This window comes from Zonotrichia albicollis, chromosome 5 (genome assembly GCF_047830755.1).
Source record: "Zonotrichia albicollis isolate bZonAlb1 chromosome 5, bZonAlb1.hap1, whole genome shotgun sequence".
Lineage (NCBI taxonomy): Eukaryota > Metazoa > Chordata > Aves > Passeriformes > Passerellidae > Zonotrichia > Zonotrichia albicollis.
The window spans coordinates 54,143,660-54,156,682 of record NC_133823.1 but is presented as its reverse complement, the minus strand read 5'-3'; positions in this window follow the sequence as shown (position 1 = coordinate 54,156,682).

Sequence of the window (13,023 nt, the reverse complement as noted above, 5' to 3'; positions counted from 1 at the left end):
AAAGAATACCGAGGTTATATAGCTGTCCTTAAACTAGCCAAACAGCATGAGGGAAAAAGGCATCTTTTAAATTACAAGCAGAGTTGTATAGAGCCAGATATCTTTCAAAGAACAAGAAATCATGTAGAAATTATCTATAATCAAATTGTTCATGGAAACAACCCTTGTCTAATAAAATCCCCTCCACCCAAGTAAGTTCATTTTTGAGTTACTGCCTATCAGCCCAATGCTTGCTATGTACAGACATATGCTTGCTTGTCTTGTACAGACAGACTTGTTCACTCTTTTACAGACTTAATTTAAAAACATGCCTGCTCTACATATTTTCCAGCAGGACAGTCAATAAGCTGCTAACTTGATATGTTGCTTTACAATTCATCTTAAAACAGACAATTAAGTTAAATGCAGCAGAAGGATGCAGACAGTCCCAGCAGTTATGGTTCACTGATAGTGTATTCTGCAGCTCAAACTGAAGTCTTATGGTGGATCAAGCTATTTTTCTTTTATATCCCTAGAAAATTCTACTAAATTACCCATATTTTGACACCTGTAATTCAAGTATAAGGGAGAGAATGAAAACAGATTTTTCTTCTGGCTTTCTTGGAGCTTGTGTAGCAATAAAGAAGTTACCAGGCTTTTTTGCCTTTTCTAGTATATTCAGTGAATGCCTCAGGAAAAGGAAATGCCAATTTCCTTCTCTCCATTTAATACTTCAAAATAAAACAAAAAGACTATGCAAAGTGGTTACCAAGGCAGATTCCAACTTGCTCATGCAGGCAAGATAAGCAGACAAGATAAAGCAGGCAAGTGCAGATTGGTTTATGGGATGTGAATTACAAAGACAGTCATCTTTCCCTTGAAATCGTTAATCATCATTCATCTCCTAACAATTTATTATCCTCCACAGACAATCAAGAAAAAGCTATACCTTGCAATCTGAGTTTGCAGGCTAAAATGCTAGTCTGAAAAGCAGAAGAAGCCACCACCAACTGCCACAACCACAACCACTTTCATTTGTTTCATTGCATGAAATGTCTGCAGGATGGTGCTGATCTGGTAAGAGAGGTCTCTTACACAATGGCCATGGTGAACAAAGACTTTCATAAACTGCAAAACAAAGTCGTGACTGTGCTCAGATGTCAGCTGTAATTTACATAAGAGGTCAGAGAAATGTGAAGTTGCTAAGCATTTTTCTTCCTTTTTTTTAATTCTATAATTCGCGTACACGTTCACAGAAGAAAGACAACCAGCTCTGCCTACAGCACACCCAGAGGAATACTGCAGCATCTTTAACTATTTTATCTCAATTTGGTCTAGATCAAGAGGTGGCCTCAAAAGAGCACATGATGTTACCATCAAATGGAGGTTAGCTTGGGAGGAAAAGGTGAAAGCACGGGCTTCAGAACTGGTCATTAGTAGCTCTCCCACAACAAACTGACATTTTAATTAATTCCTTTCTTGAGATGACTTTATGGACTGTGTACCTCAAGAGATGTTTTGCCTCAAAATCATTAGAATACAGACTTATTGAGACATAGTGGTGCTGTTTGTACTGAGTGTATGCTAAGGTCACTTGTCTTGATTGTCATCTGGGAAAAAAACAAGATTCATGAAAGAAAGTGTAGGTTTAGGTGAACTGTGGTGTCACTGGAAAAGGGCTATATTGCCCTACTTCTGTAGAAATTTTGAAAAGGAAAAGAAAATAGCAGCCAGGAAGAAAAAGATGCTGCAGCAATGAGGTCAATGACTATTAGATTTATAGGCTTACCTAAGTTAAACTAAATTTAGGACTACATTATTTTCTAATAAACACAACAAAGAAAGCAAAAAATACATAAAACATAACAAATTTTAAAATGTTTGTTAAAAAAAAAATAAATTGCCAATAGAATCAAGATTTTCAATATTTTTGAAGTGCCCATATAGAGATTTCACTTGCAGGAGGCAACAATGTTTCTTTAAATCATTGACAGTAATTGGACATATCTGGCTGTATACTGCTGTTCTGCAGAGTAACACAGGAAATGTAAATTGCCATTCTTTAGTAAATAGTCCTATAAAATAAGCAAAGCCTTTTTCTGATTGACTTTTGTAGGTGAATATCAGAATGGAAGTTAATTTTTCACCTAAATAAACTGGCAGTAAATTGCTTAAATATTTATACACCTGGTAGTAAGATGTACCTCGTGTCTTCTTTCAAAAAGTATGCAATGCAATGTGTTATACCATTTACAATGCTGTTTGCAGAAATTATGTTCTATTGTTGTTCTGCCTGATTGGCTGTAAAAATCATGAACAGGATTTAAACAACATCTGAATGTTTGTGACAACATTACCTCAAATATCCAGATGATGTACAACAAAAACCTTTACAGCTTTACTTGCAAAATCAGTCACATAAAGCTGATTTTTTTTTTCTGCTAAGTGTAATTTAGAACATTCTTGCATGAATGTTGTCAGGCAAAATTCCAAAACAGAATTTAAAAACCTACAAGTACGTCACCATCATCCTTCAAAACTGTTTGAGTATGAAAAAGGATTGTGATTCTGGAAGAGAACAATAGAATTTCCCCTAAGGACTCCTATGATGATATTTTTGGAAACAAACAGCTTTTCTTCAGATCTTGTAAATACCCCTTAAATAACATAATTCTAATCTTTATCATTACTGCAATTTGCCCCTTACTCCCAGTGCCTTTTAAATCACTGATACTTGAAGGGATGTAACTGAAGTTAAAGACTTCAGATGAGCTACTTGCTAGAGGTATAACAGACTCCACTTGAATGCTAAAACTTGTATTTAATGATTTATTTATTCAGAATTCCTCAAATATTATACCGTTTTCATATAGTCCCTATATTTTCAAGGACACTAAAATAGTTTTGAAGAAAAGAGATCAGGCTAGCATGTTTTAAGCAAAACCAATATTGTCTTGTTAGAATTAATATAATGGAATCTTAGAATCACAGCATATACTGAGTTGGAAGGAATCCATCAAGACTTGAGTCCAACTCCTGGACCTGCACAGGACACCCCAAAAATCACACCATGGGCCTGAGAGCATTGTCCAAATGGCTCTGGAACTCAGACAGGCTGGTGCTGTCACCACTTCCTTGAGGAGCCTGTTCCAGTGCCCAAACACCCTCTGGTGAAAAACATTTTTCTGTTATCCTACCCTAAAGCTCTCCTGACACAACTTCAGGCCGTTTCCTCGAGTCCTGTCCCTGGTCACAAAATTGCAGAGATCTGTAGCTGCCTCTCCTCATGAGGAAGCTGTAACTGCAGTGAAGTTTCCCCTCAGTCTCCTCTTCCCCAGGCTGACCAGAACAAGTGACCTCAGCTGCTCCTCATAAAGCTTTCCTTCCAGACCCTTCTACTGGGACTATTCTTCCCTGAATGTAGCAACCTGGTTCAACGTTTATTGCCCCTTTAAATCATCTTCAACTAAAAACTACAGGAATAGAAAAAAAAAAATCCACAAGAAAATACCAAAAGGCATTTGCACCTGCTAGAAGCTGCTCAGCAATATATATAATGAAATTCTATTAACACAATACAAAAGGAGTTAAAAGTTAATCCCTTATGCATCTGTGAATATAAAGCAGTGACTGATGCAGAAGAATAGTTTTGTAAGAAACATTTTTACTTAGTAGAGAATGGATAAAAAAATAAAATTAACAGAGAGTAGATGACAAAGCTTAAATGATTTAATGTTTTCATTTTCTGTGTTACCAACACAGATAACTTCTGTACAAGGTCACTCTGGACAAAACAGACACAATCCTACTAGTCTGTGATAATCTTGACTGTCCTCAGTCTGCCTTTTTTGAGGGGAAGAATCAGATTTATACAATTCTTTTAATGTAATGTTGGAGAAACAATTATGAGCATCACTGTGACAGCTAATGGATATATGAGAATCTCTTTCTTTTGGATCTTTAAGAATGTAAATCAGAGATGCTAGACCTTTATTCTGTCTCTCTTCAGTGGGATTTGCAACCTAACACCTCCCAGGATTTTTCTGAGCAACAAAAAAACATTGGACAGAACTGTTTCTTAAACATATGTACAGAGTCACAGCTATATTATTGCACCTGGGAAAAAAGAACTGAAACATGAATTCTGAAACTTACACAGAACTGTGTGAAACTTTTATTTTCTCATGAGCTTAACTAACCTCATTTCCAGAAGTAAAACAAAATGAAACAAAACAAAATACCCCAACATCCCACTCAGCTCACCACACTTGATATTTTCCCATGTCTCTTGCAATCTCACTGTCAGCTTTCCATTGATTCATCCCTCATAGCCTTTCCTAATCTATTAATGCCCCCTCCCCTTTCCTAAAGTCTTTGAAGTTTCAGATCTCTGCTGAACCCAGGCATAGCCCTAAGAAGAGTACCCCACTGCAGCCTACACGGAGCCAGTTTGTATCCCAACAGCCCAGAAGCCACTCATATCTAAAATTCTTTGAAGTTATGTACCTTAGGCTGCCTTATCTGTGTCATTGTTCTACCTTCTAAGGCACTCCTTTAACAACCTTGTTGCCATTTCCCAGCATTTAACTCTTTTCATTCAGACTGGCAACCAAACAAAATTGAGCCCTGAAAGAGTAATAAATAGTCAATATTAAATTGATAACAAATTCAGAAAGTATATACTCCAAGCTTTATATCTTGAAGAGAAGAAAATAAATTCCTTAAATGCCATTTTTTTAAAATTCTATGTTGTTACTTAAATTGCAATGAAATTTAAAAGAGGAAATTTATTTTAAGAACAAGATGTTTAATGACTCAGCTTTACTGACACTTTTATCCCTTACAATATTTTCTGGAATTTGTGAAAAACCAGGCCTCCTTAGGATGAAAAATGCTTTACTTCGTGGAACTCACACCAGAATTTTGTCCCTTACCTTCCCTATCCTGGTGCACAATGAGATTTATCCCACAGAAGAGCTGCCCTGCATTGATAAAAGTAGAAAGTTGCTCGGAGCACCCATCAGAAAACACTGCATTTATGGGGTACTTGCTTCTATTACTCTGAGGATGCTCCTTGCAGCTCTCCTGGGGTCCAGCACCTCTTCCCAAGGACAAGAGCGTGCCTTTCACACAGCTGAGAAGGACTTGTTTTCTTGTAGAAAACAGCTGTGCTGTGTCAGGATTCCTATGAATACAAAGAGGCAGCATTCTTTTCATGCAACTTCAGAAGGCTGGGTCTGTTCCTTTCTGGTGCGCTGAAAGAAGAAAACATGGAGTTTTCTCCAGAAGAGAGGAAAACATTGGAAGGCTGGCTGACCTGACATTCTGTAGACATTTATTGTTATTGTATTGATCACATCCTGAAGGTGCTGCTTAGGGAGTTGAGGCAGTTTCCTCCCCAAAAGCAGGCACCCCTCACCTCCTCCCAGTAACCTGAGCACTTCATGAGGACCCTCTCTAGACTGAGTGGGCTCAGCACCATGCATTGCTTCTCCAGACGAAGAACCTATCAGAAGTTTTAAAAGCCTGATTAACTATAAAATCACAGTCTGTACATCCTTCAGGGCATTTTTTCTAGTATGTCCCTTCAGACCAATGTTCTACATTAATTCACACAAAACAGTCACATGAAAACAGTGGGGCTTGATGTGAATCAATCAAATGATTAAACAAATATTTTCACCTCTTTGTTCTATTAGTATTTTTATTATAGGATTTCAATATGAGGTAGAAGTTACCTGTAATAACCTTGGTAAAACAGGAATTTGGAACATATTTTCAACAAACTTATCAAAGTGCAACCATCAGGGAAATTCAGGTCATGAAGTAAGTTTTGGCAGGAAAATATTCAGAAGTTTACTGCATGATTTCAATACAGCAAAATATGCTGCTAAGACTCTAGGATTAATTTGCTATTTAGCCTAACCAAACTTAGTGACCAAAAAAAGCCTCAATATACATTAAATCCAGTTTCTGATCGCTGGAAAAAAAAAAGAAAAAAACCCGAAAAACAGTCAGGAATTGCCAAAGATGTTATCTGGCATAATTGGTTTCAATTTCATTTTGATCCAAAATGAAAAAAACTACACAGAATTTGTTTATATTGGCCGCACTTCACAAATAAATGAGGCTGGTGAAAATCTTGTGCCTGCCAAGAAAGAACCCCCCTTTGATTATTGGCATTTCAATGCAATTACAGAATTCAGGTTTAAAAATTAGACTGACTGATAAAAAGCACATTCTTCATAAATATTTAACCTTCTTCAGTATGACAGTAATTATAGTGTGGAGCTCAGTAGCTGCATATTCCATTTAAAAGATCTGTCATGCCTTCCATTCGAAATGCTTCTTTTCAAAGGTTTGCAATGCCAAGATAAAAAGAAAACTCCCCCAAGGTGGAAACTTGGACTAAAATCTCATCTTCTTAAAATTATTATTAATGGTAGATTCTAAGGATGAGAGGCTGTTTGAAATATAGTGAGTTTTTTACAACAACTGCTTTATTTTCCTGAGCAAAATATTTGATAACATTGGGTAGTCATTCAAATTTTACACGCTATAAATATCTGGAAAAAAACTGCAAAATAATTTCAAAATGAAATCACTGATTTTCATTTTTTTGTATTGCAACATCCTTTGATCCTGCTGATACCATTTCCTCATTTAAAAAATACTTGAAAAAAAGATAAAGTATTTGCTGTTCAATGCAATTGTTTTATACTAAATGAAATGTTTATTTTCCATGGATTCCAGATAACCAAAGAAAACTGTCATTCATCTTTAGATAGGTATAAATACATTTTGATGAACCATATTTTCCTCTTACGGAAAGCTAGGGAGTATCTTTGAAGATGATTTTGATGCTTAAATCAAAATTTTGAGGTTTTTAACTTGGGGAAGCTAATTCAGCCATCTGAAGTCTGACAGTCAGGGTGTGGGGTAAAGAGGGAAGAGAAAGTGCTAAACCCCAGCTATATTCATTAGCTAAGTAAAGAGAACAGGTCTTGTCAGGAGAGGCAGATATTTGTGGCTGTGCTGGCACCCATGCATTTGACCCAGGTTTTCACTTGTGGCAGGAGTGGGATGTGTAATTCTGCTGCCAGGGCAGAGCCTTGGTTTGCTACCGAGCAGCTGCAGTCAGAGCACCTTGGGAACACCCTAGACTTCCTTCTTTCCTGCAAGGAGGGAGCAGGAGCATCTCCCAGGAGCTATTTTCCCGTCCTCTGCCCACATGGTGTGGATAAGAAACTAGGCTAGTTTGTGTGTAGGTGGTTACAGGGAGGAGATAAATAAAGACACATATGTTTATATGGCACTTCATCTCTGCTGGAAGTCAGGGAATTTGGAGTCCAGCTTCTGGTTATGCAGCTTTGAAAAGCTATTTTCTGTCCTTGAACTCTTATTAAAGAGAAAATTTCTCTCCACCTTTATGAATGTATAGGTGAAGAGTAACAGGATTAGCCAAAAAAAATGCAGTCAAAATTTGAGTTTCACTTGAGATTCTCTTAAGCATTGAAATTTTTAATGAGACATTTGTGCTTCACTTCATCCCTCTTCTAGGCTTTTTTAAAAAATATGAAGAACTTTTCTCTTTCTTTTCATTAATAATAATAGCTTTAGCCATAGTTACCTAGAAACTACCAGTGACTATTATTATTCATTTACATTGCCTTGCATATATGACAGTCAATGTACCACTGCATTTTTGCCACTACAGCATTTAGTTAGCATGAGAATTTTCTGTAACTTTTGACAGCCACCCTAAATATTTCTGGTTTAAATATATCATAAAAATAATGTACAAACCCTCTTATTTATCTATTAATACTTGTTCCAGATTTTTAAAAATTATGCTACATAGCACTTGGATCTCAGTTCTGTCTTCTATTGTCACAACCAAGTATATACTCTACCTTCTATTTCATACCTTTTAAACAGTTGCTGACCTATAAGGGGACTTTATTTCCTGTGGCAGCTTCATTTCTCCAGCAATATTAGTTTTATCATCCCTACTGATATGCTGTTGACTTCAGAAGACCCCTGCAGTTGTGTGGATCAGGAGTTCCCCCTATAAGGCAACTCTTCCCTCCGATAACCTCTCACCACTTCTCCATTAACTCCAGTACACAGGACACTCATCGCTCACTATCAGGTGTGTTTGCCTGGTTAAGTGATGATTTCATATTTCTACATTTTCTCTGAGAGAATACTTAACATATATTTAATATGTAAAAAGATATTGTAATTTAGATGGTTATTAAGATAATTAGACAAAAAGCCTGCATCAATCTACACATCTGGCTAGAGAAAAAAAAAAAAAACCAAAACAGGTTAATTGACCCTTCGTTACTTCAGATCCTTTTTGCCTCTTCAGAAGGTTTACTATTACATTGGTCACCTTCTATTACTTCTGTATTAAACAATGTATGCCATACCATTGTCATTGACCTAATTCACTTCCTTAGAACCTATTTCTCTTACTACTATTCTAAATTTACAGAATTTCAGACAGGAAAATAACAGCAAAAACAAAGAGCAAACAATAAAACAATAAAAATAGTAAAGAAAGGAGAAAAGAAGTCTAGCCATCACTTAGACACAAAAAGACACGTGAAATTTAAAATAAAAAAAATGGGAGGATTTAAATGAAGCAGAAGTGTAATTTTTCCCAAAAAAAATATTTTTTCTACTACTGAAGACAATTCTCAACATTGTGCAACAGATAGAAATCACTTTTTAGAAACTCACTGTTCTACTTGCCAGACCATCTCCTTTCTAGGATTACAAAATGGGAGATATTCACCTCTCCTCCAGTTGGGGAACAGGATCTATTCTATTGATGTGCAGCTTTCCTGGATCAAAACCTATGAACAAATAAAAACTGGAAAAATAATTAATCTCCATTCACTGTTAAAGATAAGTTTCCCTCTAAAATTAGAATATAAGCAACAAGGTAATGCTTGAAGCAGGAATCTGGGTGAAAATGACTTGGAAATAAACAAGTGGGTCACACATTCATAAATTTGAAAATATGAGGTCATGCTTTCCTCAGTAAGAGATGTTTGCCTGAGGATGAGGCTGTCATTACTGGGACTGGGCTACCTCTCCTCCATGCACTGTGCTATTTCTTCACTAGGATCTGTCACATTTTGACCTCTTCATGTAACCATGACTGTCAAGTACCAAAGATGATTTCCACATTTGCCTCCAAAAGTATGTCTGCATTCCCCTGCATGCTTTCCAAATTCTTTGTACAGCTTAAGAGGCGACACGCAAATGAAAAGATTATGAACTAGAATTTTCTTTGAAAAAATCCCAGTTATTAGGAACAGATAATTTTTATGGTTTGATTTCTAGGTAGTGATAATTTTTGATGTTTAGTTCATCTGGGTCAGCTGTTATTTAAACATTGTTAAAACGCAAGAAGCCACAATAAATGAAATTTATTTCACTGATGTTGCTCAAGTTTATGTGATCATAATCATGTAAGCATCAGCATGTACAAGTCCATAATTTAAATTTTCTTGCAGTTTTATAGTCTGAACTTCTCCATAACTCTTGCAGTGAACTGTATCTCTGAGTGTCCATTATGGGAAGGTATTGGAAGACCATAAGCATTTGGTTGCCTTTGTCCTCATTCAGTAGAGAACACATCATCAAAGGTGGATATTACACAACAGCTGTGGCTTAAGCACCAAACAGAGCTGGAAAGCTGTGTGTGAATGCTGGCCCCCACTGCTGCCATGCACTCTGGGGATGCATGATGGTGTCCCAAGCTACCCAGAGTGCTGGAGCACACCATGCACCACATGCTCTACAGGGTACAGACATGCTGGGAGGAGATTTACATGTTCAAGATGTGTTTATTTTTTGAAAATAATGCGAACTTAAGGAATCTCCATGCCTATGCTGCCCTGTGCCACTTCAGCCTCTTGTCCCTACTTCTGCACTGAAGTTTACTGTCCCCTCAGGGACATTCTCCTTTATCCTAACATAGTATGTTATGCCAATATGTATGTTGCAGGCCATTTCTATTAATTACATCACTAAAATTATTTAAATTTTTTATATCCCCTTGGAAATATTTTTCAATATTTTTTTCTATTTCTATCAGATATCTGGTTATTTTAAACCCAGAATATTTTCATGAAGCAAGTGTCCCTGATAAGACTGCCCTAACCAAACTCTTACAGAAATCCTGCTTCAGAAAACTGCTTGTATTAAGGACATTATTATAATTAGACAATTATTAATCTTCAGAGAAGATTCCAAGAATTTACAAGAATTTGGCAGACAAAATTCAATTTCAACTAAACCTCGGCTTTAAAGGCAGAAAAAAAATCCACATGTAAATGCCAAACAGAATAATATATTCTTCATTAATTTATTGACATATAATAAGTGAAAAGTATAACTTCAATAATCAGTTATCAGTGAAATTCTTGACATATATAAAGCAAATAACTGAGTGTGTAAAAGTACAAGAAAAATTCAGTTCTTGTCAACAAATATTTCTTAATCTTTATTACAAAGGTGGACAGAGAGAGGGTAGAAGGGAAGGCACATAAATGGAAATATTTTAAATTACTAGATGCAATTCCAGATGATAGATATTTTCAGAAAATTCACATAAGAAAGATAATAACTAGAAATAAAACTCTAATCATTGAGCAGCAAAGCAGAGAATGTGGTTGCTGTTATGAGTCTAGAAACAGAATCAAAGAAGAAAATAAAGAAGATGGAAAATTCAAATAGGCATGTGAAGGATGGGGACAAAAGTTGAGGGAAAGAGATGCCCTCTCCTTTCTAAAACACTTGTTGATTTTTTTTCAAAAAAAATGTGTGAGGATATAAGAGAAATAGGAGGTTATGCTTTGCATTGAAAGCCACAGAAAAGGATACAAGATAAGGTCTAGTGTTAGCATACAAAGCGTCTCAGCCCAGGACTATAAAACTTCACAAATGAGATTTCCACTCAGCAAAACCAATGCTTGTGTGTCAAAAGAAAAATGAAAGGTTGAATCCTCTGTTATCAGGAAATAATTCAGTGCCATTGGCTTCAAATAGAGATGGAGCAATTAACATCAGTACTGAACCTGGCCTGACCCATTAGTTCCCATACTAACAAGGGGTTACAAAATTCTCTGCTAATTTGTGACGAACTTAAAATACCTCTGACTGTTGCAGCTCAAAAAGTGTAAGATGAAACAAGAGCAGTTGAAGAAAGTTCCTTTTTGTGAGAAACAGCTCTTCATTCTTGCAAAAGCAACGGCAGTGTTAATAATCTCCCTAGACTTTTCACATGTGTACAGTGAGTATAAATTCACTGAAAAGACCAGTCCTGTCTGCAAATCTGAGGAACATAAACATATTCAGGAAGGACAAATTTTTCTTTAAGATCTTAACACAACAAGTACATAAACTTCTCCAGTCTCTAACTCCCACTGTCTGAACTCATTGCGACTGATGCTGTGTGTCCTGGTACCTTGAAACTGCAGGTATGAGAGGTTTAAACAGAGTTTAAACCTGAAAGGGGATGGATGGCCCTTCTGTCCAGAAGATTTACTTCTTTGCTTCTGGTTTGGCCAAAAGTGAGGGACCCTGACTTAGTGTCTATCCCTGCAAATTGCTGGAAGAGTGAGCTGGGCTGAAGCACTGACAAAACAGCTTTTAGTGATCTTCCTATTCCTGGTAGAGTTAGGAAGCTAGTCACTGGACTGTTACATCAGTGCAGAAGTGTTCTAGAAGAACAGGGTGTGGACAGAAGCAGGCAGGTCCCCTACAGAGGAGAGCACATTTGCTGGCAGGTCACCCAGTTTCTCAGCAGTGTGTCAGAAAAGCTAAACATAGCCACAATTCTGGCAAATGCAGAGTAACAACTAAAGAAGCCTCAAGCATCAGCTCTTTACAGCTCCCTGCAATGGAGTTGGAAATGTTTTGGTCATGGGAATTGAGTGAAGCCAAGATGGCTGTGCTGGCTGGATGTGCCCAGGGATTTGTACACCACCACCACCACTGTGCTGTCCTGAGAGCTTACGGAGGTTCATCAATATTTTGCTTCTGAGAAATGTGTATATGATTCTTTGTGGTTTTATTCCATCAGAAAGACAAGAGTTCAATACATTTCTTTCTAGGAGAAATGAGTTTCATTCATTCAAATGCAGAAAGATTTTTAAAATCTTCTGTCTCCTTCTGAAGGTAATTACGTATTGCAATGGCCCTCAGTACGTGGGCACCCAACCATAACATTAAATATCCTGAGAATCTGTGAAGCTTCAATGATTTTGCTGGTTTGGGCCTGGAAACGACTTCAGAAAATTAACCTTTTATTGGAGAAAGGTTTGTAGAAAACATGGAAAGTGCAAGCAGGCAAATTATTAACCTGCAGAATTTAAGACATATTTTCAACTGGACATTTTGTACAACAAAGTTCTAGGACTGGATCAAAGTGTTGGGACTGCACGTGAGGCCGATCATCAACCTCTCTTATTAACATCTGTGTGTCTTGCAGTCTATAGTTAGCTAAGAACAGCAAGCCCTGGAAAAAAAATATAGAAAAAAAGGAGAGAAACCCCAAACCTCAGAATACAATAAACTTATGAAATTGAACAAGATTTTTTAGAATTGCTCAGACCATTAAAGCCAAGAACAGAAAATATTTCATTCCAAATACATGATCTGCTTATTCCTCCTGTCATACATGGAACTTCCGTCTCCTTCCAGGTCTCTGGGAACTGGAATTTCAAGAGGTGCTATTTCTTTTGCTTCCATGTGAAGATCTTCCACTTTATAAAAATAATTAAATATTTATCGTACATTGGACTAAATAAATCAGCATGTAGGTCACACACCTGAGAGTACAGAAGAGAACATATGTGAGTTTTTAATACATAATTTTATCTTGGAGAATAAAAATATCTCCGAGGAATGGAGAGGGAGAAGGAAGGAAGCTGCTGAAGACTGTACACTTCCTTCAAGAACTGGAGTTCTTTCAAGTAAATTGTCATTTTCTTAGAGAAAAAGCTTGCTGCAGATGTTCAAGTC